The sequence below is a fragment of the Giraffa tippelskirchi genome, chromosome 7 (assembly GCF_054371585.1).
Source record: "Giraffa tippelskirchi isolate mGirTip1 chromosome 7, T2T-mGirTip1v1.2.pri, whole genome shotgun sequence".
NCBI classification, from domain to species: Eukaryota; Metazoa; Chordata; class Mammalia; order Artiodactyla; family Giraffidae; genus Giraffa; species Giraffa tippelskirchi.
Genome location: NC_137281.1, coordinates 161,415,926 through 161,439,537, shown reverse-complemented (window position 1 = coordinate 161,439,537; position 23,612 = coordinate 161,415,926). Strand labels below are relative to the sequence as shown.

The window sequence follows — 23,612 nt, the reverse complement described above, 5'->3', positions numbered from 1 at the left end:
AAGCCCAGTTGTGGATGAGATCATCTCAGGAAAGTTTGTAGAATGGAGAGAAGAAGGGGACTCAGAGCTGAGCCTCGAAGAACTCTAGAACTTAGACGATGGATAAGAAAGGAGTAGCTAAGGAGTGCAAAGGAGGAACAGCCTGGAGCGGGTGGGGGCAGGAGAGACCTAGGAGAGCCCTGCTGTTGGGGAGGCAGGGAGAGGAAGTGCTGCAAGGGGTGCGTCAGAGCCGGCGGCTTGTCAGGGGCGAGTGTAGGGGAGACTTGAGGGGGAGGCCGGGTTGCAGTGCACTGAGGGGCGGATGCAAGGGAATAGCTACAGAAGAAATTTTTTTTACATGTACAACACTGCTTTATTTATTGATTTAATTCATAGTTGGCAGTGCTGGTCGGGCCTTCCCTCGCCGCGGCTCCTAGAGCACAGGCTCAGTAGCTGTGAGGCACAGGCTTCGTCTCTCCGCCGCATGCGGGCTGTTCCCGGGCTGGGTCACCCCTGTGTCCCCTGCACTGGCAGGCGGAATCTCATCCGCTGCGCCGCCAGGGGAGTCTGCAAGTGGAGACTTGAAAGAGGCGTGGCTCTGGAGAGGATTAAAGAGAGGCTTAGCCAGAGGGGAATGTGGGGTTCCTCAGGCAGCTATTTTTTGTTATTTTAAGAGGAGTGATGCTAGAATACGTTTAGTGTGAATCCGTTACAGGGAGAGAGAGGGAGAAAGAGAGAACTGTTGAAAATACACAAAAAGAGGGGATAACTGAAGGCATGATACAAGAAGGCCCATTGCTTCTGTTTTTTTTTTTTTTTGAAAAGAATTTCTTTCTTTCTTTGGCGGTGCTGGGTCTCGTTGCGGCACCCACGGTCTCTGGTGCAGCACGCGGGGTCTTTAGTTTCCGTCTCTGGGCTCCAGTTCCCTGACCGGGGATCGACCCTGTGCTCCGGGCACTGGGAGCACAGAACCTTAGCACTGAATTGCCAGGGAAGCCCCCTCACTGCTTCTGTCATAATGAGAAGAGGGAACGGATACAGAGTCTTTTGTAGATTTGGTGGCAGGAAGATATGGGAGTTTCCAGTCCATGCTTTTTTTCCCCTTCTCTGTGAATTGTGAAGAAAGGCAGTTCTTTATTCAAGAAGAGAAAAATAGTTTTATTGTTTTAAAAATTGTTCTTCTGGTCTTTAAAAATTCTTAGATATGGGAAAACATGCAAAAAAGTAGACAGAATTCATACGCTTTAAGATGAAAGTTTATAGGAGAATGTTGTAGAAGGACATACAGAGAGAGGTTTCTGGATACAGCCGCTGACGTGCTTCTGTGCTTTCCACAGAGGTCATTCCCTGAACGTGTTTTCTGGATCATGCCAAAATTCTTCGTAAGCATAATGTTCTTTTTCTTCTTTTTGAAGTGTTTTATATTTAGTTCCGTTCTTCTAAGTTAAATTTATTTGGTACACGTATTGGGGGGAAAAAAGGCTGTTTGTTACTGCTTTATAAGCATTTGTTTCTTATTGACTCAGTTTTCACATTGGCTCCCTCGTGTAATTCCAGAATCAGTTGGGTAAGTAAACACTGCTGTTTTCGACTCTGAAAGCACAGTGAGTCTTAAGGGTCAGTGACCCCAGCAATAAGAGAAAAGTGGGCAGCATTGTTTTAAAGTACACAGATATTAAATATAACTTTGTTCTGCCTCCAGCAGAATGTTGTCCAGAGACATGGTTTGAGGCCCAACCACAAATCTAAACAGCTTCAGAATAGCTTTCCACCTGGCAGTTAACAGGAACCTAGTGTGCTAGCTGTCAGCTCGGTTGCGCGCTCTCACGTAGTCCCAAGAATCAGACTACTCGACCCTGCAGAGAAGGGTCAAGATGTTTACGTTTCAGAGTTTTGTATATGCTGGACACCCCCAAAATTAGAGTTTATCTGGTAAATTGTTTTATAAGTAATTTATTTCCCCTTGACAAAAAGAAAAAAAAAAAGAACTGAAATAGCAGTTAACAAGCTTTTTCTCACTGCATACAACTGTCACCTTCTGACTGAAGCTAAATTAGTCCAAGAAGCTTGTGTTTTTGCAGCGTTGAATAAGAAAAGGCACGCTTTTACAAGAAAAGTTATTTTACAACTTCGTTGGTCTGGTCGCAGTAAAATAGATGCTAAATCTGTATTTCTCAGTTGGTATATCAAGAACAGATCCAGGCGTATTAAATAAAGACGATTGAGTCATGTTCAGCTCTCACACCTCTGTTTGAGATCTTCCACTCTCTCAGAGAACTTGCCCCATTTTCCCCTCTTTCCCTGGTCTTCAGGCTCCTCTTCCCACAAACATAGTTGAACTGTCTTATCAGGGAAGAAAATTCCTCTGTGGCCCTCTAGCTGTTGGTATCTTTCCCTTTCCCACTAGATGTTGAAAGAGCAGTTTATACCAGCTGTTGCTGCGGCTTTATCTCCTGTTCAGTCTTTGATGCCCCCCAGAAGCGTGCTCTCTGCAGTTACTCACGTCCCCCTGGTGTCCTAATGTGGGAGAAGCCTCTGTTTAATCCTCCTCGGCCCCTTCAGGGCCGTCAGTGCACGAGCGTGGGCTCCGTGTGGCCTTGCTCCCCCCGGTCCCGCCCGTCCCTGACCACCTCGCCGCCCTCTCTCCCTGACCTCCATGCCTCTGCTTGTCCCTTCAGCTCAGTCAGTTCAGTTCAGTCGCTCAGTCGTGTCCGACTCTTTGCGACCCCATGAATTGCACCACACCAGGCCTCCCTGTCCATCACCAACTCCCTGAGTTTACCCAAACCCATGTCCATCGAGTCGGTGGTGCCATCCAGACATCTCATCCTCTGTTGTCCCCTTCTGCCCCCAATCCTTCCCAGCATCAGGGTCTTTTCCAATGAGTCGACTCTTCGCATGAGGTGGCCAGAGTATTGGAGTTTCAGCTTCAGCATCAGTCCTTCCAATGAACACCCAGGACGGATCTCCTTGCAGTCCAAGGGACTCTCAAGAGTCTTCTCCAACCCCACAGTTCAAAAGCATCAATTCTTTGGCGCTCAGCCTTCTTCACAGACCAACTCTTACATCCATACATGCTGCTGCTGCTAAGTCGCTTTAGTCGTGTCTGACTCTGTGCGACCCCATAGACGGCAGCCCACCAGGCTCCCCCGTCCCTGGGATTCTCCAGGCAAGAACACTGGAGTGGGTTGCCATTTCCTTCTCCAATGCATGAAAGTGAAAAGTGAAAGTGAAGTCGCTCAGTCATGTCTGACCCTTAGTGAGCCCATGGACTGCAGCCTACCAGGCTCCTCCGTCTATGGGAGTTTCCAGGCAAGAGTACTGGAGTGGGTTGCTATTTCCTTCTCCGCATCCATACATGACTACTGGAAAAACCATAGCCTTGACTAGACGGACCTCTGTTGACAAAGTAATGTCTCTGCTTTTTAATATGCTGTCTAGGTTGGTCATTGCTTTCATTCCAAGGAGCAAGTGTCTTTTAGTTTCATGGCCGCAATCACCATCTGCAGTGATTTTGGAGCCCAGAAAAATAAAGTCAGCCACTGTTTCCACTGTTTCCTCATCTATTTGCCATGAAGTGATGGGACCGGATGCCATGATCTTAGTTTTCTGAATGTTGATTTTTAAGCCAACTTTTTCACTCTCCTCTTTCACTTTCATCAAGAGGCTTTTTAGTTCCTCTTCACTTTGTGCCATAAGGGTGGTGTCATCTGCATATCTGAGGTTATTGATATTTCTCCCGGCAATCTTGATTCCAGTTTGTGTTTCTTCCAGCCCAGCGTTTCTTATGATGTACTCTGCATATAAGTTAAATAAGCAGGGTGACAATATACAGCCTTGATGTACTCCTTTTCCTATTTGGAACCAGTCTGTTGTTCCATGTCCATCTCTAATTGTTGCTTCCTGACCTGTATACGGTTTTCTCAAGAGACAGGTCAGATGGTCTGGTATTCCCATCTCTTTCAGAATTTTCCAGTTTATTGTGATCCACACAGTCAAAGGCTTTGGCATAGTCAATAAAGCAGAAATAGATGTTTTTCTGGAACTCTGTTGCTTTTTTGATGATCCAGCGGATGTTGGCAATTTGATCTCTGGTTCCTCTGCCTTTTCTAAAACCAGCTTGAACATCTGGAAGTTCACAGTTCATGTATTGCTGAAGCCTGGCTTGGAGAATTTTGAGCGTTACTTTACTAGCGTGTGCTAGTAAAGATGAGTGCAATTGTGCGGTAGTTTGAGCATTCTTTGGCATTGCCTTTCTTTGGGATTGGAATGAAAACTGACCTTTTCCAGTCCTGTGGCCACTGCTGAATTTTCCAGATTTGCTGGCATATTGAGTGCAGCACTTTCACAGCATCATCTTCCAGGATTTGAAATAGCTCAACTGGAACTCCATCACCTCCACTAGCTTTGTTCGTAGTGATGCTTCCTAAGGCCCACTTGACTTCACATTCCAGGATGTCTGGCTCTAGGTGAGTGATCACACCATTGTGATTATCTGGGTCGTGAAGATCTTTTTTGTATGGTTCTTCTGTGTATTCTTGCCACCTGTTCTTAATATCTTCTGCTTCTGTTAGATCCATACCATTTCTGTCCTTTATCGAGCCCATCTTTGCATGAAATGTTCCCTTGGTAGCTCTAATTTTCTTGAAGAGATCTCTAGTCTTTCCCATTCTGTTGTTTTCCTCTATTTCTTTGCATTGATCGCTGAGGAAGGCTTTCTTATCTCTCCTTGCTATTCTTGGAACTCTGCATTCAGATGGTAATATCTTCCCTTTTCTTCTTTGCTTTTCGCTTCTCTTCTTTTCCCAGCTATTTGTAAGGCCTCCTCAGACAGCCATTTTGCTTTTTTGCATTTCTTTTCCATGGGAATGGCCTTGATCCCTGTCTCCTGTACAGTGTCAGGAACCTCTGTCCATAGTTCCTCAGGCAATCTATCAGCTCTAGTCCCTTAAATCTATTTGTCACTTCCACTGTATAGTCATAAGGGATTTGATTTAGGTCATACCTGAATGGTCTAGTGGTTTTCCCTACTTTCTTCAATTTAAGTCTGAATTTGGCATTAAGGAGTTCATGATCTGAGCCACAGTCTGCTCCCGGTCTTGTTTTTGCTGACTGTATAGAGCTTCTCCATCTTTGGCTGCAAAGAATATAATCAATCTGATTTCGGTGTTGACCATCTGGTGATGTCCATGTGCATTGATCGTTAGAAGGGTCCAAACAAAGCATCTCAATTCTCTCAGGTAATTCAGAATGCCCAGGTGAAAGGAAACTGCCTGAGTGTGATATGAGAGGCCTCCATGGACCTGGGTTTCCTTGTATGCATGGAAATGGTGGGGCTCTGGAAGAACACAGGCCACGCGGTGTCACCTTGTAACAGTAAGTGTCACAGGGCAAGGTGGGTGTAATTACCATCGGGGGCCAGAGTGGCATTCAGGGTGCCCTGGCTCACCCGGCCCTGGGTGCTGGCGTATAGGTGGTGGGGTGGAGTGATGGACCACCCGCCAGCATGTTATTGGCCTTGTATGATTTAGACCGTCGTTTCTGAGGGATCTTCGCCTTCGGTTGCCTTACCCTTGTTGGACAGTTGTTGCTGCAGACGCCTCTTGAGTTTTGTTCACTAGGTGGGAAGCAGCAAGAACAATCCCAGTAAAGCCCTTGAGTTCAGAGTAAACTCTCTCCTGCCCCTGTTAGGTTGTAGCTGCGTTAGCTCCTTCTCGAAGACTCGGACCCATTTATTTATTTTCCGGCTTTATTGGGATATAATTGGCGTGTAACGTGGTCTAAGTTTCAGGTGCACCAATGATGACTTGATGCGTGTGTATTCATTCAGTGACTCATTTAACGACAGCAGGAGGGCATCTGAGCTGCATTCTGTCAGCGGCCCCTGAAACATCACTGCACACCCTCTCCCAGCTCTTCTCTTCCGGCCTTGACTCCGTTTACTGGTCAGGGTCTGCCGCAGCGCACTCCCTTGTCCTCAAGTATGCATCTCTTCATTTTGGCCCTCGGGCTTCTCCAGGGTCCACCCTGTGGGAGATACAAGTAGGAGGCCACCGAGGCTGGTTCAGCTGGAAGTTAGTGCTCCCCGAGGGCGGCCCTAACCGAAGAGGGCAGGACCGCGTGGAGAAATGCTTCTCCCTGGCTTTGCACAGACAGGGCTCAGAGCTTTCCAGTTGTCCCCCAGTCTTGGCGTGATGGAGCTCATTGCCCCGCAGCAGTGAGCATGTCAGTGTCCGTGTCCCCGCGGTGGTGAGCGTGTCAGTGTCCGTGTCCCCGCGGTGGTGAGCGTGTCAGTGTAAATGTCCCCGCGGTGGTGAGCGTGTCAGTGTAAATGTCCCCGCGGTGGTGAGTGTGTCAGGAAGGTCGGCTTGCCTTCTCCTGCCTCTTCCCAATCTCGGCCTCTTAGGTCTGTTTCTTCTCCTTCCGATGACGTGACCTCTTACAGATCCTTTGCGGATGCTCTCCTTTTGGGAGGCGCTCAGGCTCAGACAAGTGCAGCTGTTGTGTTGGTGTGTGTGTGTGTGTCTGTGTGTGTGTGTCTGTGTGTGTCTGTGTGTGTGTCTGTGTCTGTGTGTGTGTGTGTGTGTGTGTCTAGACAGCCATCCCTCTCCCTACTTGTTCATCCGTCCATCCGCCCACCCGGTCCCAGAATGGTAAAGATAATTGCTCAGCTCAGCTTTAGGAAATGGTAGAGCTGGGGTCTGAGTTCATCTGAAGCCAGAACAGGTCTCTTCTCCCTTGACGTCTTTCCCCTTTGAAGATGCCATGGGGGCCTCAGGGAGCTTGTCCGTCCACGTCCTCGGGGAGCTGGCCCCCCCTGCCAGCACGCAGAGGTTGTTGCAAGCCCCGCGTCTACGGTGAGCCCCACGTCTACAGTGAGCCCCGCGTCTACGGTGAGCGGGGAGCGCGCCCCCCTCTGCAGTAGGTCCTTCGTTCCCCTGTACCTCACACTGGGGGCACCTTCCTCACGGTCTGTAATGAAAAGTGTTTCCTTTTTGCTTCTTTTCGAGTTCAATCACCTCTCGTTGCCTTTGGTCCTTGTTTTGGTTGTTTGCTCATTTCTGTTCTTAGTTTTTGTATTTCTGCTTCAGGACTTTTTTTTTCCTCCCTGTATCTCAAATGCTTGTGTGAAGATTTTAAATTCAGTTCGGAGTGTTGTGTTACTGTTTTCTTCAGCTTTGTGGCTTTTCTTTTGGAGGGGGATGGGTTTGTTAGTGGCAATGCTTTTATTAGCAGTTTCTGATTTTTTTCAAACAGTAGTTTTCTGTGTCTGTGGCCTGCTTTTTGCTTTTCTTAGTGGATTCCATAGTCCCCTCTGTGCTTGTTGGGAGGTGCTGGGGGAGGGGAGGATGCGTGCTGTTCTCCGGGGGGACCCTAGCCTTCCCTCCTGGCCGCCCCTTTCCCTTGACTGCCCAGTTTCCAAGGGGCCTCCCCTTCCGCAGCTGGGGTGCCCTCGGAGGCTGTGCGTGCCGGATGCTGTTGGATCCACTGGCTCTCGAGCCTCTTTCCGAGCCGGCCCTTTAAAGTACCAAGTCCCGACCGTGGGCAGTACTCTGGCCTTATCCTTGGACCCTTTCTGGGGATGCTTTTGTCTTGCTTGTCTACCCTCTGCTCCTTTTTGGTGGCTCTCAAGTCTCCCTCCCTGTCTCTCAACCTGCAGACTTCTGTGGGGTTGGTGGAACTCGGTTGAATTTGGTCTGTTTTTCAGTCACAGGTCATTGGAAGCTTGTAGAATTCTGTCTCCCGGTGCTGCTCTAGGCGTGAGTCGTGTGTGGTTTCACTTCGTCTTTGGTGATTTTATGGTGTTGCGTATTTTGTTTGTTTATTTTTTGTTGTGGACCTTTTTAAAAAGTCTTTATTGAATTTGTTGCAGTATAGCTTCTGTTTTATGTTTTGGTATTTTGGCTGCCAGACCTGCAGGATCCTGGCTCCACAGCCAAGGATCCAACCCGCACCGCTGGCGCTGGAAGGCCCAGTGGCAGCCGCTGGGCCACCAGGGAAGGCCCTGTTTGTCTTTTTTGTTTATTTGTTTTTGAGGGTGAATGAGAAAATTTGAAATCTGGTCCTTCATTGTCCTCTTAACCCAGAAGTTCCTCTGTTCTTTACAGATTCAGCTCAGGCTTTACCGTTTTCTCTTCTTTGAAGTTTTCCGGTTTCCGTGCTCTGATATTTGCTACTTCCTTGTGTCCCTAACCTCTTACCTCTAATTGCATGTGTTTTATTGCATTGTAATTATATACTTGTTTGTCTCCCCTCCCCCCATCAAGTTGTGACTGTCTCTTTACAGCAAACCTTGTATTTCTTTTTTATGATGCATAGTGGCACCCACTAATTGGATTAATTTACTTAAAATCAAATAGAAACAGTCAGTGGATGAAAGTCAGCTCTATCCACTATGAATAATGTAAGTATTTTTGGATCATAGTGAACTTCAGTTTTAAAAGAAGATAAGTAAAAAAATATGAATAATCAGGTTTATATTGTAATCACTTCAGTCGCTTGGTTGTGTCCCACTCTTTGTGACCCCATGGACTGCAGCACGCCAGGCCTCCCTGTCCATCACCAACTCCCAGAGCTCGCTCAAACTCATGTTCATTGAGTCAGTGATGCCATCCAACCATCTCATCCTCTGTCGTCATAATACTACGATAATGAGATTACCACTTTTTCCCACAGAGCTTATAATGTTAATTGATTGACTTTTGAAAATAGAAATATCTTTAATAAATACTTTTTCTAATGTTGCTGAATAGTTAACAGTTTAGAATCTGAAATGATTCATGGTTTCTTTTTTTAAAAAAAGAATATCTGAAAAGATTCTGCAAAATTACTGGATTTAAATTTTTTTAAATTATGAAGCTATGATAATACATTTATAGGAGACTTGGAAAATACAGAACAAGATTCCATATAGTTCCACTATATGTTACAATTATTTCTTTAAATATATAAGTTAAGATTTTTAGTTGGAGTTTCAATATCAAACTCAAAAATTAGTGGAATGAATATACAGAGAAGTAGAAGAATATAGTTGACCCAAAATTACTGTTTTTACTGGATCATTTTAATGTTCAAGTGACTTTCTACCTTTTTGCTATACAAGATGTGTTTAGGTACCATGTGGCTAAAATTCCACATACCAGTGGAAAAGACAAAATTGGATTCATAAGTGCACAGTGCTGAGTTACCTGATTGAGTTTGGAAATAGGAGTGTCAAAATTCATCTTCTGCTCAGTTTTTGCTAGTCTTTAGCACCATGCAAAGATCTTGCTTTTGCTTTTTTTAAAAAAAAATCATTTATTTTTAATTGAAGGATAATTTCTCTGTGCTTTTTTTGTATTGGTTTTGAAATAAAGAATTTGACAATATGGGTGTACATCCTTAAGAAAACTAGGTATGTGAAAATGAAGACCCTTTACCTAATAATCAGTAAGTATTGATACGAATTTGTTCTTTTTTCCTGCCCAACTATAAACATTTTTAAAATGAGGGCTATTTCTTCTCAGACCAAGAGATCCACTTAACCCATTTGTTCTTTATAATACCACATTTGGTATTATAGGCCTTGACTATTAGATACAAGAATCAAATAAGATTTTGAAGCTTAAAAAAGAGATCTATAGGACTGCGTTGTAGGAATTCCGAACAACCCCTGTCTCATTGAGAATCCCCTGTAGAGAGACCGTTGTAAACAGGCATCAGTCAACACGGCGCTGCATCAGTTCACTCGGGCACGGGCCGGAAGGGGAGTTTGCCTCTGTAAAGGAGTTTGTTCAGAAAGTAGATTTCTTATTTGTATTCTGAAACTACAAAGGAAAAAAGACGAAACAGAATGGATAGTTATCTGATATTTGTGTGCCATAAGGAGTAGTGTTCTTTTCAATGTTTTAATTGCAAGATTATTTTCTTTAGTTCTTCTAATTGTGTGATAATTTTTGAATTGTGCTAGTCTGTATTTTGACTATATATTTACTGTTTTCAAAAGAAATGGTATGCAAGCTAGAACTGTGGAGTAATTTCTTTGGAAACATTTTGGTTTCAGGTGGACATTACAAGAAGACATTTGACCCTACTATTCTTAGCAATGTTCCCCGTAAACCATTCAAAAGATTGTGAGCACAGATTCGGAGAACAAACCAGTGGTTCCCAGGGAAAGAGAGACGGGGAGGGGCAGGAGATGAGCATCGGCTTAAGAGGTTCCAACTACTGTGTGTAAAATAAGTAAGCTGCAGGGACGTATTGTACAGCACAGGGAAAATATTAATAATATTTTATAATAACTGTATATGGAGCATAATCTAGAAAATTTTTGAATCACTGTGTTGTACACTCAAAATTAAATCAATTATGCCTTAATTAAAAAATGTAAATAAATATCCATTCTTATTAAAAATTTTTTTAAAGATTTGTGAACAGACCACTTCGCTCTTCTGAGGCTGGTTCTGAGACTCCTATGCTTTAGCTCAGTCACGATTCCTGTTAGCGGTGGTATGAGCTCAGGTGGGCGCGTTACCTGTGTGTTCTCATCAGACCGCCAGCGACCCTCTATGGTGCTGCTGCTGGGCCTGTGTCTCAGACTAAGAGGAGACCAGGCTTAGAGGCTTCGCTCTAGTTCACACATCTTGCAAGTGGCAAAACTGGGTGTGAACCTAGATATTTGCGCTCCAAAAACTGCCCTGCCTGAGAAGAACTTGCCTTGACGTACTCGTTTATGTCTCTTTAGGGTGGTGTAAGGACAAGGGCGATGACGGTGAGGGTGGCAGCCGAGGAAGAGAAGCTAATGCTTTGTTGTTTTCAGGAATTGTCAGATTCTTTAGCTGTTAAAGAGGCCATTTTTAAAAGCTTGGGTCTTTTTCTGGTCTGTGTGGAGAGCAGACATCCATGAACCTACCCGCTAGTGCTATCTGATCTTATTATTTTGTGATATTGGGTTCATATCTGTTTTTCTTTTTTTTTTTAAATGTATGTATTATTTGTTTATTCACCTCTTTAGCTGTGCCAGGTCTTAGTTGAGGCACAAGGGATCTTTGATGTTCCCTGTGGCGTGGAGCATCTCCAGGGGCAGCATGCGGGACTCTGAGCTGAGACGTGCACCCTCTTAGATGCGGTGTGGTGACTCTGCTTCCTCCACAGGGATCGCACCCAGCTCCCTGCGCTGGGAGCGTGGGGTCCTAGCCACTCAACCACTAGGAAGTCCCCATGTCTGTCTTTCAAGAAGTTGTTACTGATTCAGTTGAAACCTTCTGTAACCATTATCCTGAATGTAGTTTTTGTCATCCCAGTTGTGTTTTTATACTTTGACAGCATAAGTGTGTGTGCATGAATCGCAGTACATAACAGCATTTTGCACGTCTTTCTCTTTACGTGTGTGCGCACGCTCAGTCTCTCAGTCCTGCCCGACTCTTGGCGATCCCACCGGCTACAGCCCACCAGGCTCCTCTGTCCATGGGATCTTCCCAGCAAGAATACTGGAGTGGGTTGCCATTTCCTCTTCCAGGGATCTCTGTACGTAAATACGACATCGTGTGATATACACATCCTTAGTAAACGTATGCAGGCCTGTTATATGTATCCTTCATTGCTACATTAAAAGTGAGAGTTGTTTGTATGGCCATCTGTGACTTTTATCAGTTTATTTTTGTTTCTCTGTGATGTTCCATTGTATGATTATATCATAATTTCTTTATTCGTTGTCCTGTTAATGGATATTCAGAGTTTTAATTTTTTCTGTCATGCCGTGATGTTGTCTGTGGCATTGTTTATGTATCCACTTACATATGTGCAAGCGTTTCTCTATAGTGTATACCTAGGAGTAGAATCACTGCTCTGTGTGTATGCACGGCTTTTATTTTATTCAGTATTGCCAAACTGCTTTCCAGATTGATCATACTGGCTCATATTCCCACCAGCAGGACACGAGAGTTCATTTTATTTGTTGCCTCTTGGTGTTAGATTTTTAAATTGATTTGATGGGGGTGAAGCGGTCTCTCTGCATTGCCATATCCCTGGATACTGGTAGGCTTAATAGAGTTCTTGAAAAATGTGAATAAAAATGAAGCAAAACAAAAAAATATTTAAGATTTGTTGACCATTTGGTTTCCCTCTCTTGTGAAACTGCCCTGTCATTTGCCCCCTTACTTAAAATTTTTCTTTTTTTAAATTGGATTGCGTTTCTTTGTTTGAAAGGAGCCCTTAATGCTGCGTTTCCTGTGATTACATGCCCTGTGTCCCTAACTTCTTAGACAGTATTTTGGATATAGTTTAACCCTTTTGAAAATGACTGTGAACGACATTACTGTGCTGTGTAGATAGTGATGCGGGAGGTGTGTGCGACTGTTGGTGATCCGGTCCTCGGTGGCCTGGACTGCTGTGCCTTTAGGATGACTGTGGGCTCTCATAAGGACTCTCTTTCCTTCCCTCACTGCTCTGCTCTTGTTTCCCTTCTGGACGCTTCCAGTGCATTTCGATGCTTCTCTGGTGTCTGGTTTTAGATAAAGTTGTCTGGGTGAGGCTCCGAGAATTGTGTTGTCTTTTGGGAAGTGAATGTGCTGTGATCTGGGAGGGCCCTGAGGTTAGTCCCAGGTGTGTGTGGGCTTGGATGTGGACTCTGGGTGATTGCATTTGCTGAACAGTGACCTCTGGGTTGGTGTGAGCATGGCTCCATCCTAGCAGGAATGATAAGCTTTTGAGACTGGCATGTATTACTGTAAATCTACATGAAAATCACCTTTTAAAATTCTAGATTACAACTTTCCAAAGTAGAATTTTTTTTCTCTTTTGGGTTTCTCAGTGTTGCCAGAACAGTATTGAAATCTTTCAGATGTTTATGTGTTTGGTTGGGCCTCCACTGTGCTTAACATTGCTTGTTAAGTTTTTAATGTTCCCACTGGCTAATCTGAAACATTTTTTTCTTCCCCTGTTGCTTTGGCATTAAAATTCTGTGAGGACAGAGATTCTGTCTGTTCTTCACAATTGTATCTGATCGCCTAGAGTAGTCTGGAACATGGTAGATACTCAGCTATTTGATGGAAGGCACGGTGGAGTGAATTCCACCCTCCTTCTTATGTTTTTTAGTAACAAGCCCAGTTAGTTGACTTAAAAAGATTAATAAGATTATTTTATATTTGTTTCAGTTACTTTCTTTCTGTCTCAAATTATCTGCCTGTTTTTCTGTCTTTGCTGGTTTGTTTTTTTTTTGATACTGTGTTAAGGATGAATCTGATCCAGAGTGTACCCTATGTGGTTAAAAAATTATTTAAACTATGGAATAGACTAAAAAATTAAAAAGTATATGTAAAGTATCAAGCATAATGGTGTAACAGTCATCCAAGAATCTGTCTGTCTGTCCTTCTATCACAGATATTGGGTTGGCCAAAAAGTCTGTTTGGGTTTTCATAAGACGTTGCAGAAAAACCTGAAGGAACGTTTTGGCCAACTCAATACAGTCTCTTCCCCAAGATCACAAGTCTGGTAATTTATGTGGTTGAGGTTAGAAAGTAGGTCTTTTTAGCTCAGGGGCACTTGCTTGACTTGAAAATTCTCGGTACTCTTCCTTCATATTTGCTTGTACTATTTCTCTTTTTTTAAATTGAAGTATAGTTGATTTACACTATTGTGTTAGATACAGGTGTACAGCATAGTGATTCAGTAATTTTTACCGTTTATATTCCTTTATAGGTGACTGCGAGACACTAGGATAGAATTCCCTGTGCGCTAGGGTATATCCTTACAGCTTATCTGTTTTATACATAGTAGTTTCTCTCTGTTAGTGTTGGTATTGTTTATTCACTAAATCATGTCTGACTCTTTGAGACCCCATGGACTGTAGCCCACCAGGCTCCTCTGTCCACGGGATTTCCCAGACCAGAATCCTGGAGCGAGTTGCCATGTCCTTCCCTAGGGCATCTTTCTGACCCAGGGATCTAGTCTGTGTCTCCCTCATTGGCAGGCGGATTTTTTGCTGCTGAGCCACCAGGGAAGCCCCTATCTGTTAATCCCATACCCTTAATTTGTCCCTCCTTCCTTCCCTCTCTCCGGTGAGTTTGTTTTCCTCATCTGCAGAGTCTGCTTCTGTCTCTTGTGGTAGTTCTTTACTGGGGAAGGGACACTTTTGTTAAAACTCACTCAGTTCTGCAGGGCCCGTGGCAGCCAGCGGAAGCCTTCCCGCGTGTCTCGGCGAGATGTAACCTCCTTCCTCTGACTTGCCCACATTTTGATGGCAGTACTTTTTATTGGGTATTGTGGTTCTTCATGGGCAAAGTTTACTCTGTTAGATAGTAAGCTTTGGGGGAGCTGTTTTCTTCATCTCGGTTTCCTAGTGCCTATCATAATTAGCGTGAAAAAACTGGTTCTCAAGTCCTCTTATAATAACCAATAAGAGAAAACTCAGCTTCAGTGGTTTAAGTAAAGAAGATTAGAAAGAAAACAACCATGTAACGAGGACTCTAGGGCCAGGCGTCCTGTGCCCCTGAGGCTCCAGGCTCCTGCTTCCTGCTCTGCTGAACTCGGTGTGTGACCTCCGTCCTTAATGCTGACCGCCGACGTGGACTGTCCACAGTCAGACAGGGATGTGGGGCAAGAGGAAAATACTTCGTCTGTGAGGTGTTTTCTTCCTATGTAGGATTTGAAATCCTCCTCAGGAGACATTTTTGCATGTTTTTGGCTTTGGCTATACAGTGTCACGTGGCCATGCTTTTGCAAGGGTGGCTGTGAAATTGAATATTTATTCTCAACCTCTCAAGACAAGGAAAATGGTGATTGAGAATGGTGGTGAGTGGACCTGTATATAGTATCTGCCATAAAGAGGACTTGCTGAATACTCTTTATTTAATTTAAAAAAATTTATCAGAAATAATCCATGTATATACTTAGATAACGCTATAAAATAAGATCAGCAGCCCCTGACCCTTATCTGCCATTCCATTTCTGGTTTCTGCTTTCTTCTATTATAACATGGTCCACCAATTGAAAATGACGTTTTACAGCTCTTCAGTCATCAGTTATAGACCTCCTTTATTTATTTGTTTATCTGTTTAACAGGCTTCCCTGGTGGCTCAGGTGGTAAAGAATCTGCCTGCAATGCAGGAGACCCGCCTTCTATCCCTGGGTCGGGAAGATCCCCTGGATAAGGAAATGACAACCCACTCCAGTATTCTTGCCTAAAGAATCCCATGGACAGAGGAGCCTGGTGGGCTGCAGTCCATGGGTTAGCAAAGAGCTGGACTCCGCTGAGCAACCAACGCTGTCACTTAATGAAGTTACAGTTCTGGTTGAACCCACGGCCAGTCTTTAATTGTCAGTCTTTAATTGCCATGTACATATTCATAGCTGAGTCAAGTATTTGTTTTTTGTTTTTGTTTCCTTCTTTGTATAAATTTTCTTCCCAGAGTTAAATTACCCCAGTCTTTCCATTCACTTACTTTTCTTTGAGTCTCTAAGTGACACCCCCCTCTTCCCCCGCCCCGTTTTAGCAGCTCTGTGAATTCCTTTTCCGTGTAATTTTCTGTAGATGAGACAACCCTTTTTCCTGGAGACTTTCCTTCTGAGCCTTCTGTCTTCTTCCATGTGGACTGGTTACTCTCAGCTACTGTGTGATTGTCGTCGTGGGACTTCCCTTTACTGTCATCTTGAGAATGATGTGCTTAATCCTTTTTTTCCCCTAGATCTTGTGGCTTTTCCTTAAAGATTTTTTGGATCTTAAAATGTCTTGATTATGTTCTCATATGTGTGATATGTTACTTGTTTACCTTACTGTTTGGAAGACTAGGATGTAGGAACATGTTTACTATCTTGAATTTGGAAATCAATAGATGATTTCTTTTCGGTGACTTATAGCAATAGTTGGTATACATTGTGCACTTACTATCTATGTTGTTGTTGTTTAGTTGCTAGGTTGTGTCTGACTCTTTTGAGACTCCATGGACTGTAGCCTGCCATGAAATTCTCCAGGCAAGAATACTGGAGTGGGCTGCCATTTCCTTCTGCAGGAGATCTTTCTGACCCAGAGCGAACCTGCATCTCCTGCATTGCAGGTGGATTCTTTACCACTGAACCACCAGGGAAGCCCTGTGTGGCATCATTCTAAGTGGTATACATTCATTGTCTTGTTTAATCTGTAGCGTGTCACGTTTGGACCAAACACTGCCTTTCTTAAGGATTTTGAATATTTAAACTTGTTATCCCTAGAACAGATCCTAGAAGGCCAGCACTATTAATGTCCTCACTTTACAGATGTCGGTACAGGGGTGCAGAGAGAGAAGTTAGGCAGCTTGTCTGAGAATGCACAGCTGGAGATAATGCCTGAATTCTAACCTGATGCCTGAATTCTAACCTGCATGGTGAAATTTTAGGTCACTGCTCTTCTAGATAGCTCTACACAGTGAAAGGGAAGTTGCTCAGTCGTGTCCGACTCTTTGCGACTCCATGGACACCAGGCTCCTCCATCCATGGGATTTTCTAGGCAAGAGTACTGGAGTGGATTGCCATTTCCTTCTCCAGGGAATCTTCCTGACCCAGGGATTGAATCCAGGTCTCCCGCGTTGTAGACAGTCTTTACCATCTGAGCCAAAGCCAAGTCCTAACTGGAGGTGCCAGGGATTGAACCTGGGGCCTCGTGCATGCCAAGCACGTGCTCTACCACTGAGCTACACCCCCTGAAAGTGAAAGTTGCTCAGTTGTATCCAACTCCAGGCCAGAATACCGGAGTGGGTAGCCTTTCCCTTCTCCAGGGGATTTTCCCAACCCAGGGATTGAACGCAGGTCTCCTGGATTGCAGGCGGATTCTTTACCAGGTGAGCCACAAGGGAAGCCTGCATTTAATTAGAGCTGGTTAGATATTTGTAGAATAAACATTTTAAAGTATACTCTGGGTTTTCATGTTTTAAATTAAAATGTATTTTTAAGGATATACTTTCTTGCTTAGCTGTTGACTACTTCTTTTCTTTGTGAAATTTTAATTTTTTTATTTTCCCATTATTTTCAGAGTCAATGTCAATATAATAAATGAGGGCAGCTTCATAAAGTGGAAACCTACTTTTTAAAAGCTAGTATGTTTTCATCCACATTTTAATGGTTGTAGAAAATGGAAGGCAATAATAAAGCAACTAATGGGAAAGCAAAATTGCATTTTTTATGTCATTTCCCGTGAGGAACATATGGGTGTTCAATTTTTTATTCTGGTAGTATTACTTTAAAAGTTCCTCTTACAGGCATACAACAAAGAACAAGTAAGTCTTTTCTAGGGTTAATCTTTCACTGTGGATGTCCTTGAATTTTTTTTAAATGATTATGCTTATCAGTGTACTGTTGTTCAGATACTATAGCTACTTTAAAACTTGCCTTCTTATTTTCCAGGTGTATGAGCCAAGTTAGACAACTATGATAAATACAGATTAAATAAATACCCTACTTTGTATTTACCACCCCATCAGCTATGCTGATGTATTTCTGCTAAGTAAGAAGGTAAATTAACAACATCTAAGTATATATTTGGGCTTCCTTGATGGCTCAGACTTGTAAAGAATCCACCTACAGTGTGGGAGACCTGGGTTTGTATTTACAGAAACATCTGAGTATATAAACATAAGCCTAAGTGTGCACATATTTGTTGTTCTTTTTATTAAAATCCAGGCTTTCCTGGTGGCTCAGGCGGTTATCTGCCTGCAGTGTGCGAGACCAGATTTGATCCCTGGGTCAGGAAGATCCGCTGGAAAAGGGAATGGCTACCCACCCCAGTATTTTTGCCTGAAGAATTCCATGGACAGAGGAGCCTGATAGGCTACAGTCCATGGGGTTGCAAAGAGTCAAACATGATTGAGTGACTAACGCTTTCACTTACTAAAATCCGTGCAGATTCTGTTCATCAGGGTATTATGGACACAGTCATCTTCCATAATTTAAAGTTGGCAATAACTTGCTTTGGCCACAGCTAAATTTGTTTGATGAGAGCTTTAATTAAGGCATTTTAGTTACTGTCATTTAGCCAACTAAAATATTGCATATATTTGACAGGTCTTATTTGGATTTACTACATGTCATTTGAATTTCATTAGAATGTGATTTCTTTGATTTTAATATTGAGTCAATCTAGTTTTTACATGCTAAGAAGTACATTTGCTTATTGCAGTTAGCAGAAATATTTAAGAATATTTCAGGTTTAAGATGAAGCTTCTGTTGTACAGATATCTGGTTCTCCTCTGGCACAAGGTAGGTCCATTTGTGCTTGGGTAGAATCATATGACTAGTTTTTGCACAAAATTGATCAGCAGTTACGTGTAAAGCTTTCAGGGCTTGTGCATTTAACTGCCAGTGTGACACCCTTCAGATACTTTATTCTCATTGTTTCCTCAGCTCTAAGTACTTTAGACAGTGGTTTCTGTGCTGTCCTGGGCACCACAGTAAGGACGACATGGAACAGAACCCCTAGGCAGCCTGCGATGGCCACGTAGGGTAAGTGAGAAACTGCTGTTTCAAGCCACTAGGGTAATATGTTGCTGTAATATAATTTAGATGATTCTGAGTGATAAAATTTACTTTAGGGAAAGTCTTACATGAGACCTCAGAAATTTTTAAGACTGTGAAGCAGCAAATAATCCATCACTTTTTAAGATAAAAAGGGTAGTGGCATATAACTTTGCATTGCTGGTCAGGTGGAGATGGGGTTGAAGGGTTTTAAACTTCTGTAACATCCTCTGAGAGACTTGCAGGCCACGCTGGAAACTTTGCTTGCCTTGAGGATTTTTTCTTGTTTTTTTTAGAAACTCCAGAAATACTTTAACAGTGAACAAGAATAGATGTTCTTGGTCTGGTCTGGTAATGACAGTTGCCTGATTCCAAATCTCCATATACCCCCCCCCCCCCATATCAGTAAGAAGCACAGATAAAACCACCTTTGACTGCGCCTCTAGCTTTGTGGGAGATGGAGAAACCGTCATCTTCAGGGTACATCTCAGTCGGATGGGAAAACAGCTGTGAGTCCCAGTGGAGCTCTTGTTGCAGCGGTCCCTTGGGGCATGGAGTGGGAGAAGGCCGTCTTGAGAGACTCTTGAAAGAGAAAGACAGAGGCACAGAAAACTTAGACAAAACACAGGCAAAAGGTAACCCTCAGAGAAGGTGTCAACAGCATATGCAAAAATGCTGACTCCCACCCTTCGACTTGTTCAGTTCAGTCGCTCAGTCGTGTCCGACTCTTTGAGACCCCATGAGCCGCAGCACGCCAGGCCTCCCTGTCCATCACCAACTCCCGGAGTCCACCCAAACCCATGTCCATCGAGTCAGTGCTGCCATCCAGACATCTCATCCTCTGTCGTCCCCTTTTCCTCCTGCCCTCAATCTCTCCCAGCATCAGGGTCTTTTCCAATGAGTCAGCTCTTCGCATCAGGTGGCCAAAGTAGTGGAGTTTCAGCTTCAACATCAGTCCTTCCAATGAACACCCAGGACTGATTTCCTTTAGGATGGACTGGTTGGATCTCCTTGCAGTCCAAGGGACTCTCAAGAGTCTTCTCCAACACCACAGTTCAAAAGCATCAATTCTTCAGCGCTCAGCTTTCTCCACAGTCCAACTCGCACATCCATACATGACCACTGGGAAAACCATAGCCTTGACTAAACGGACCTTTGTTAGCAAGGTAATGTCTCTGCTTCTTAATATGCTGTCTAGGTTGGTCATAACTTTCCTTCCAAGGAGTAAGCGTCTTTTAATTTCATGGCTGCAATCACCATCTGCAGTGATTTTGGAGCCCAAAAAAATAAAGTCAGCCACTGTTTCCACTGTTTCCCCATCTACCTGCCATGAAGTGATGGGACCGGATGCCATGATCTTATTAATTTTTTGAATGTTGAGTTTTAAGCCAGCTTTTTCACTCTCCTCTTTCACTTTCATCAAGAGGTTTTTTAGTTCCTCTTCACTTTCTGCCACACGAGTGGTGTCATCTGCATATCTGAGGTTATTGATATTTCTCCTGGCAGTCTTGATTCCAGCTTGTGTTTCTTCCAGCCCAGCGTTTCTCATGATGAACTCTGCATATAAGTTAAATAAGCAGGGTGACAATATACAGCCTTGACGTCCTCCTTTTCCTATTTGGAACCAGTCTGTTGTTCCATATCCAGTTCTAACTGTTGCTTCCTGACTTGCGTACAGATTTCTCAAGAGGCAGGTCAGGTGGTCTGGTATTCCCATCTCTTTCAGAATTTTCCACAGTTTATTGTGATCCACACAGTCAAAGGCTTTGGCATAGTCAATAAAGCAGAAATAGATGTTATTCTGAAGCTCTTGCTTTTTCGATGATCCAGCGGATGTTGGCAATTTGATCTCTGGTTCCTCTGCCTTTTCTGAAACCAGCTTGAACATCTGGAAGTTCACGGTTCATGTATTGCTGAAGCTGGAGAAGCTCTATACAGTCAGCAAGAACAAGACCGGGAGTTGACTGTGGTTCAGATCATGAACTCCTTATTGCCAAATTCAGACTTAAGTTGAAGAAAGGGGAGAAAACCACTAGACCATTCAGGTATGACCTAAATCAAATCCGTTATGACTATACAGTGGAAGTGAGAAATAGATTTAAGGGATTAGATCTGATAGACAGAGTGCCTGAAGAACTATGGACGGAGGTTCGTGACATTGTACAGGAGACAGAGATCAAGACCATCCCCATGGAAAAGAAATGCAAAAAAGCAAAATGGCTGTCTGAGGAGGCCTTACAAATAACTATGAAAAGAAGAGAAGCTAAAAGGCAAAGGAGGAAAGGAAAGATATACCCATTTGAATGCAGAGTTCCAAAGAATAGCAGGGAGAGATAAGAAAGCCTTCCTCAGCGATCAATGCAAAGAAATAGAGGAAAACAATAGAATGGGAAAGACTAGTGATCCCTTCAAGAAAATTAGATATACCAAGGGAACATTTCATGCTAAGATGGGCTCGATAAAGGACAGAAATGGTATGGACCTAACAGAAGCAGAAGATATTAAGAAGAAGTGGCAAGAATACACAGAAGAACCGTACAAAAAAGATCTTCACAACCCAGATATTCACGAAGGTATGATCACTCACACTCACCTAGAGCCGGACATCCTGGAATGTGAAGTCAGGTGGGCCTTAGGAAGCATCACTACAAACAAAGCTAGTGGAGGTGATGGAATTCCAGTTGAGCTATTTCAAATCCTGAAAGATGATGCTGTGAAAGTGCTGCACTCAATATGCCAGCAAATCTGGAAAACTCAGCAGTGGCCACAGGACTGGAAAAGGTCAGTTTTCATTCCAGTTCCAAATAAAGGCAATGCCAAAGAATGCAACTTGATAGACCCCGGCTTTGGCTCAGGAAAAGAGCTTAAAAGTGAGCAGGATCAGAAGGGCAGTGTTAAGAAGTGTTGCTTCTAGAGGAGAATAAATATGGAAAGGTTAGGCACCTTGGGAATGTGGCCAGTGAAGAGAAAAAAGAAACGGAGAAAATTACAGATCTTGCAGAAGCAAAAGTTACCCACAGTCCCTCCCTATCATCCATGAGACGAAGTGATCCTCACTAAACTGACTGAGGAACCTGTACCTCAAATACATAGGAATGGAAAAAATAATACAAAGCTTCTGTGAAAAGAAAACAAAATGCAAATTAAATGTTCCAGGTGGTGCAGAGTCTGGCCTAAATCCACGTTATGCCAAAGAAAAGCAGGCGTGAGTACTCCTAAATCCACATTATGGAAAACAGGCGTGAGCACTCTGAATCCACATTATGGGAAAGCAGGCGTGAGCACTCCTGAATCCACATTATGGAAAACAGGAATGAGCACTCCTAAATCCACATTATGGAAAAGCAGGCGTGAGCACTCCCAACTGAGGAAACGCCTTTAGACAAGCAGCAGGGGGACTTCCCGCGCTTCCACTGCGGGGGGCCAGCTTCAGCCCCCGGGCTGGGGGAACTAAGATCCCACATGAGGCACAGCACAGCCAAAAAAAAAAACCTTGGTAATGTTGAAAAAATACCTTGAATCAAATATTGAAAAATTGAGGAAGAAAGGGACCAAAAAACAGACGGAAGTGCAGTGAGAGTTGATTGAACTTGGGGAAAAATGAAGAAAAAGACAGAACCATGTCAGAAATGATACTAAATAACCAAGTCCTGAAGGAAGAATCGGAGAAGGCAATGGCACCCCACTCCAGTACTCTTGCCTGGAAAATCCCATGGATGGAGGAGCCTGGTAGGCTACAGTCCATGGGGTCGCTAAGAGTTGGATGACTGAGCGACTTTACTTTCACTTTTCCCTTTCATGCACTGGAGAAGGAAACGGCAACCCACTCCAGTATTCTTGCCTGGAGAATCCCAGGGACGGCGGAGCCTGGTGGGCTGCCGTCTATAGGGTCACACAGAGTCGGACACGACTGAAGCGACTTAGCAGCAGCAGAAGGAAGAATAGATCCAAATGAAAATTTAATAAGTATTAGAGAAAAGCAAGGAAGCAAAGTTTTTAAAGTTAGATACAGAAAGAAAAGAGGCCTGAGAGAAAGTAGTTGACGTGAAAGACAAAGTTGTAACATGTACAACTGGAGTTCTTAAAGATAAAACTTAACCATCTAAGAAATATGACTCCAAAAATAAAAGAAGACTTGAGTGTACACATTGAAATGACCACTGGTACTGGGAAAAACTGATCAGCTCTGAGACATATCCTAATAATACTATTACACTTTAAAGATACATGCTCAGAGCTTCAGGCCAAAAGGTGAACTAAATCGTACAATGGTAGGAATGATGTCAGACTTCTCAAAAGTGGCATCAAGGCAACACTGGGGCAACTTTCTTTACTTTTAAAGGAGCTTAAGGAAAGAAAATGTGAATCAAGAGTTATATTCAGCTTTAAGATTAAAACTATAGAAAAGTTTTGAATATTCAAGAACTCAGAAAATACCTTACATAGGGAGTCTTCCTGAAGAATATGTTGGACAGTGAGTTTCATCTAAAGAGGTGGAAAAAGCTGTGAATAATGAGTACTTAATATTTAGTTATAGAGCTGAGAGTGAATCAAAGATGGGAGCCACAGATAGAATGGTTTGTAAGCCTTAAATTATATTGTTTATGTAACTACTTGCAATTTATATTGCATAAGTAGGCTTAGACTGTAAGTATGTATACATGTTTGTTCCCAATTTTAGATTCAATTTCAGTTTTACTTGCGGTCACAGTAAACATGTAGTTCTTTGAGCTGTGGCAGAATTAAGAACCCCTCACAGCATGGAAGCGCCCGGCAGTGAGCTGTGGCACGTGGAAGCGGAGCTCAGAGCCCCTCACAGCGTGGAAGCGCCTGGCAGTGAGCTGTGGCACGAGGGAGCGGAGCTCAGAGCCCCTCACAGCGTGGAAGCGCCTGGCAGTGAGCTGTGGCACGAGGGAGCGGAGCTCAGAGCCCCTCACAGCGTGGAAGCGCCTGGCAGTGAGCTGTGGCACGAGGGAGCAGAGCTCAGAGCCCCTCACAGCGTGGAAGTGCCCGGCAGTGAGCTGTGGCAGAACTCAGAGCCCCTCACAGCGTGGAAGCGCCCGGCAGTGAGCTGTGGCACGCGGAAGCGGAGCTCAGAGCCCCTTGCCCCCGGAAACTCGCCAGTGCCAGCCTCGACTTCCAACCGTAAAAGGTGGTAGGAAAGTGGTACAGGA

General features: G+C 43.8%; 1 protein-coding gene and 1 non-coding gene across 9 annotated transcripts in view; one reads left to right on the top strand and one right to left on the bottom strand.

Annotated features, from left to right (window-relative positions):
- RPS6KA5 (ribosomal protein S6 kinase A5) overlaps positions 1-23,612 on the top strand; it is a 184,832-nt gene that overhangs the window by 13,284 nt on the left and 147,936 nt on the right. For 2 of the 8 annotated variants that reach the window (XM_081510898.1, XM_081510896.1), the window contains exon 2: positions 18,328-18,426. The exons of the other annotated variants lie outside the window; for them this stretch is intronic. The gene's annotated coding sequence lies outside the window, so the exon portion shown is untranslated. The remainder of the gene's footprint in view (positions 1-18,327; positions 18,427-23,612) is intronic. 8 annotated transcript variants of the gene reach the window in all.
- Positions 16,561-16,632, bottom strand: TRNAA-GGC (transfer RNA alanine (anticodon GGC)). Its single transcript has one exon. It is a non-coding gene; the product is annotated as a tRNA-Ala (tRNA).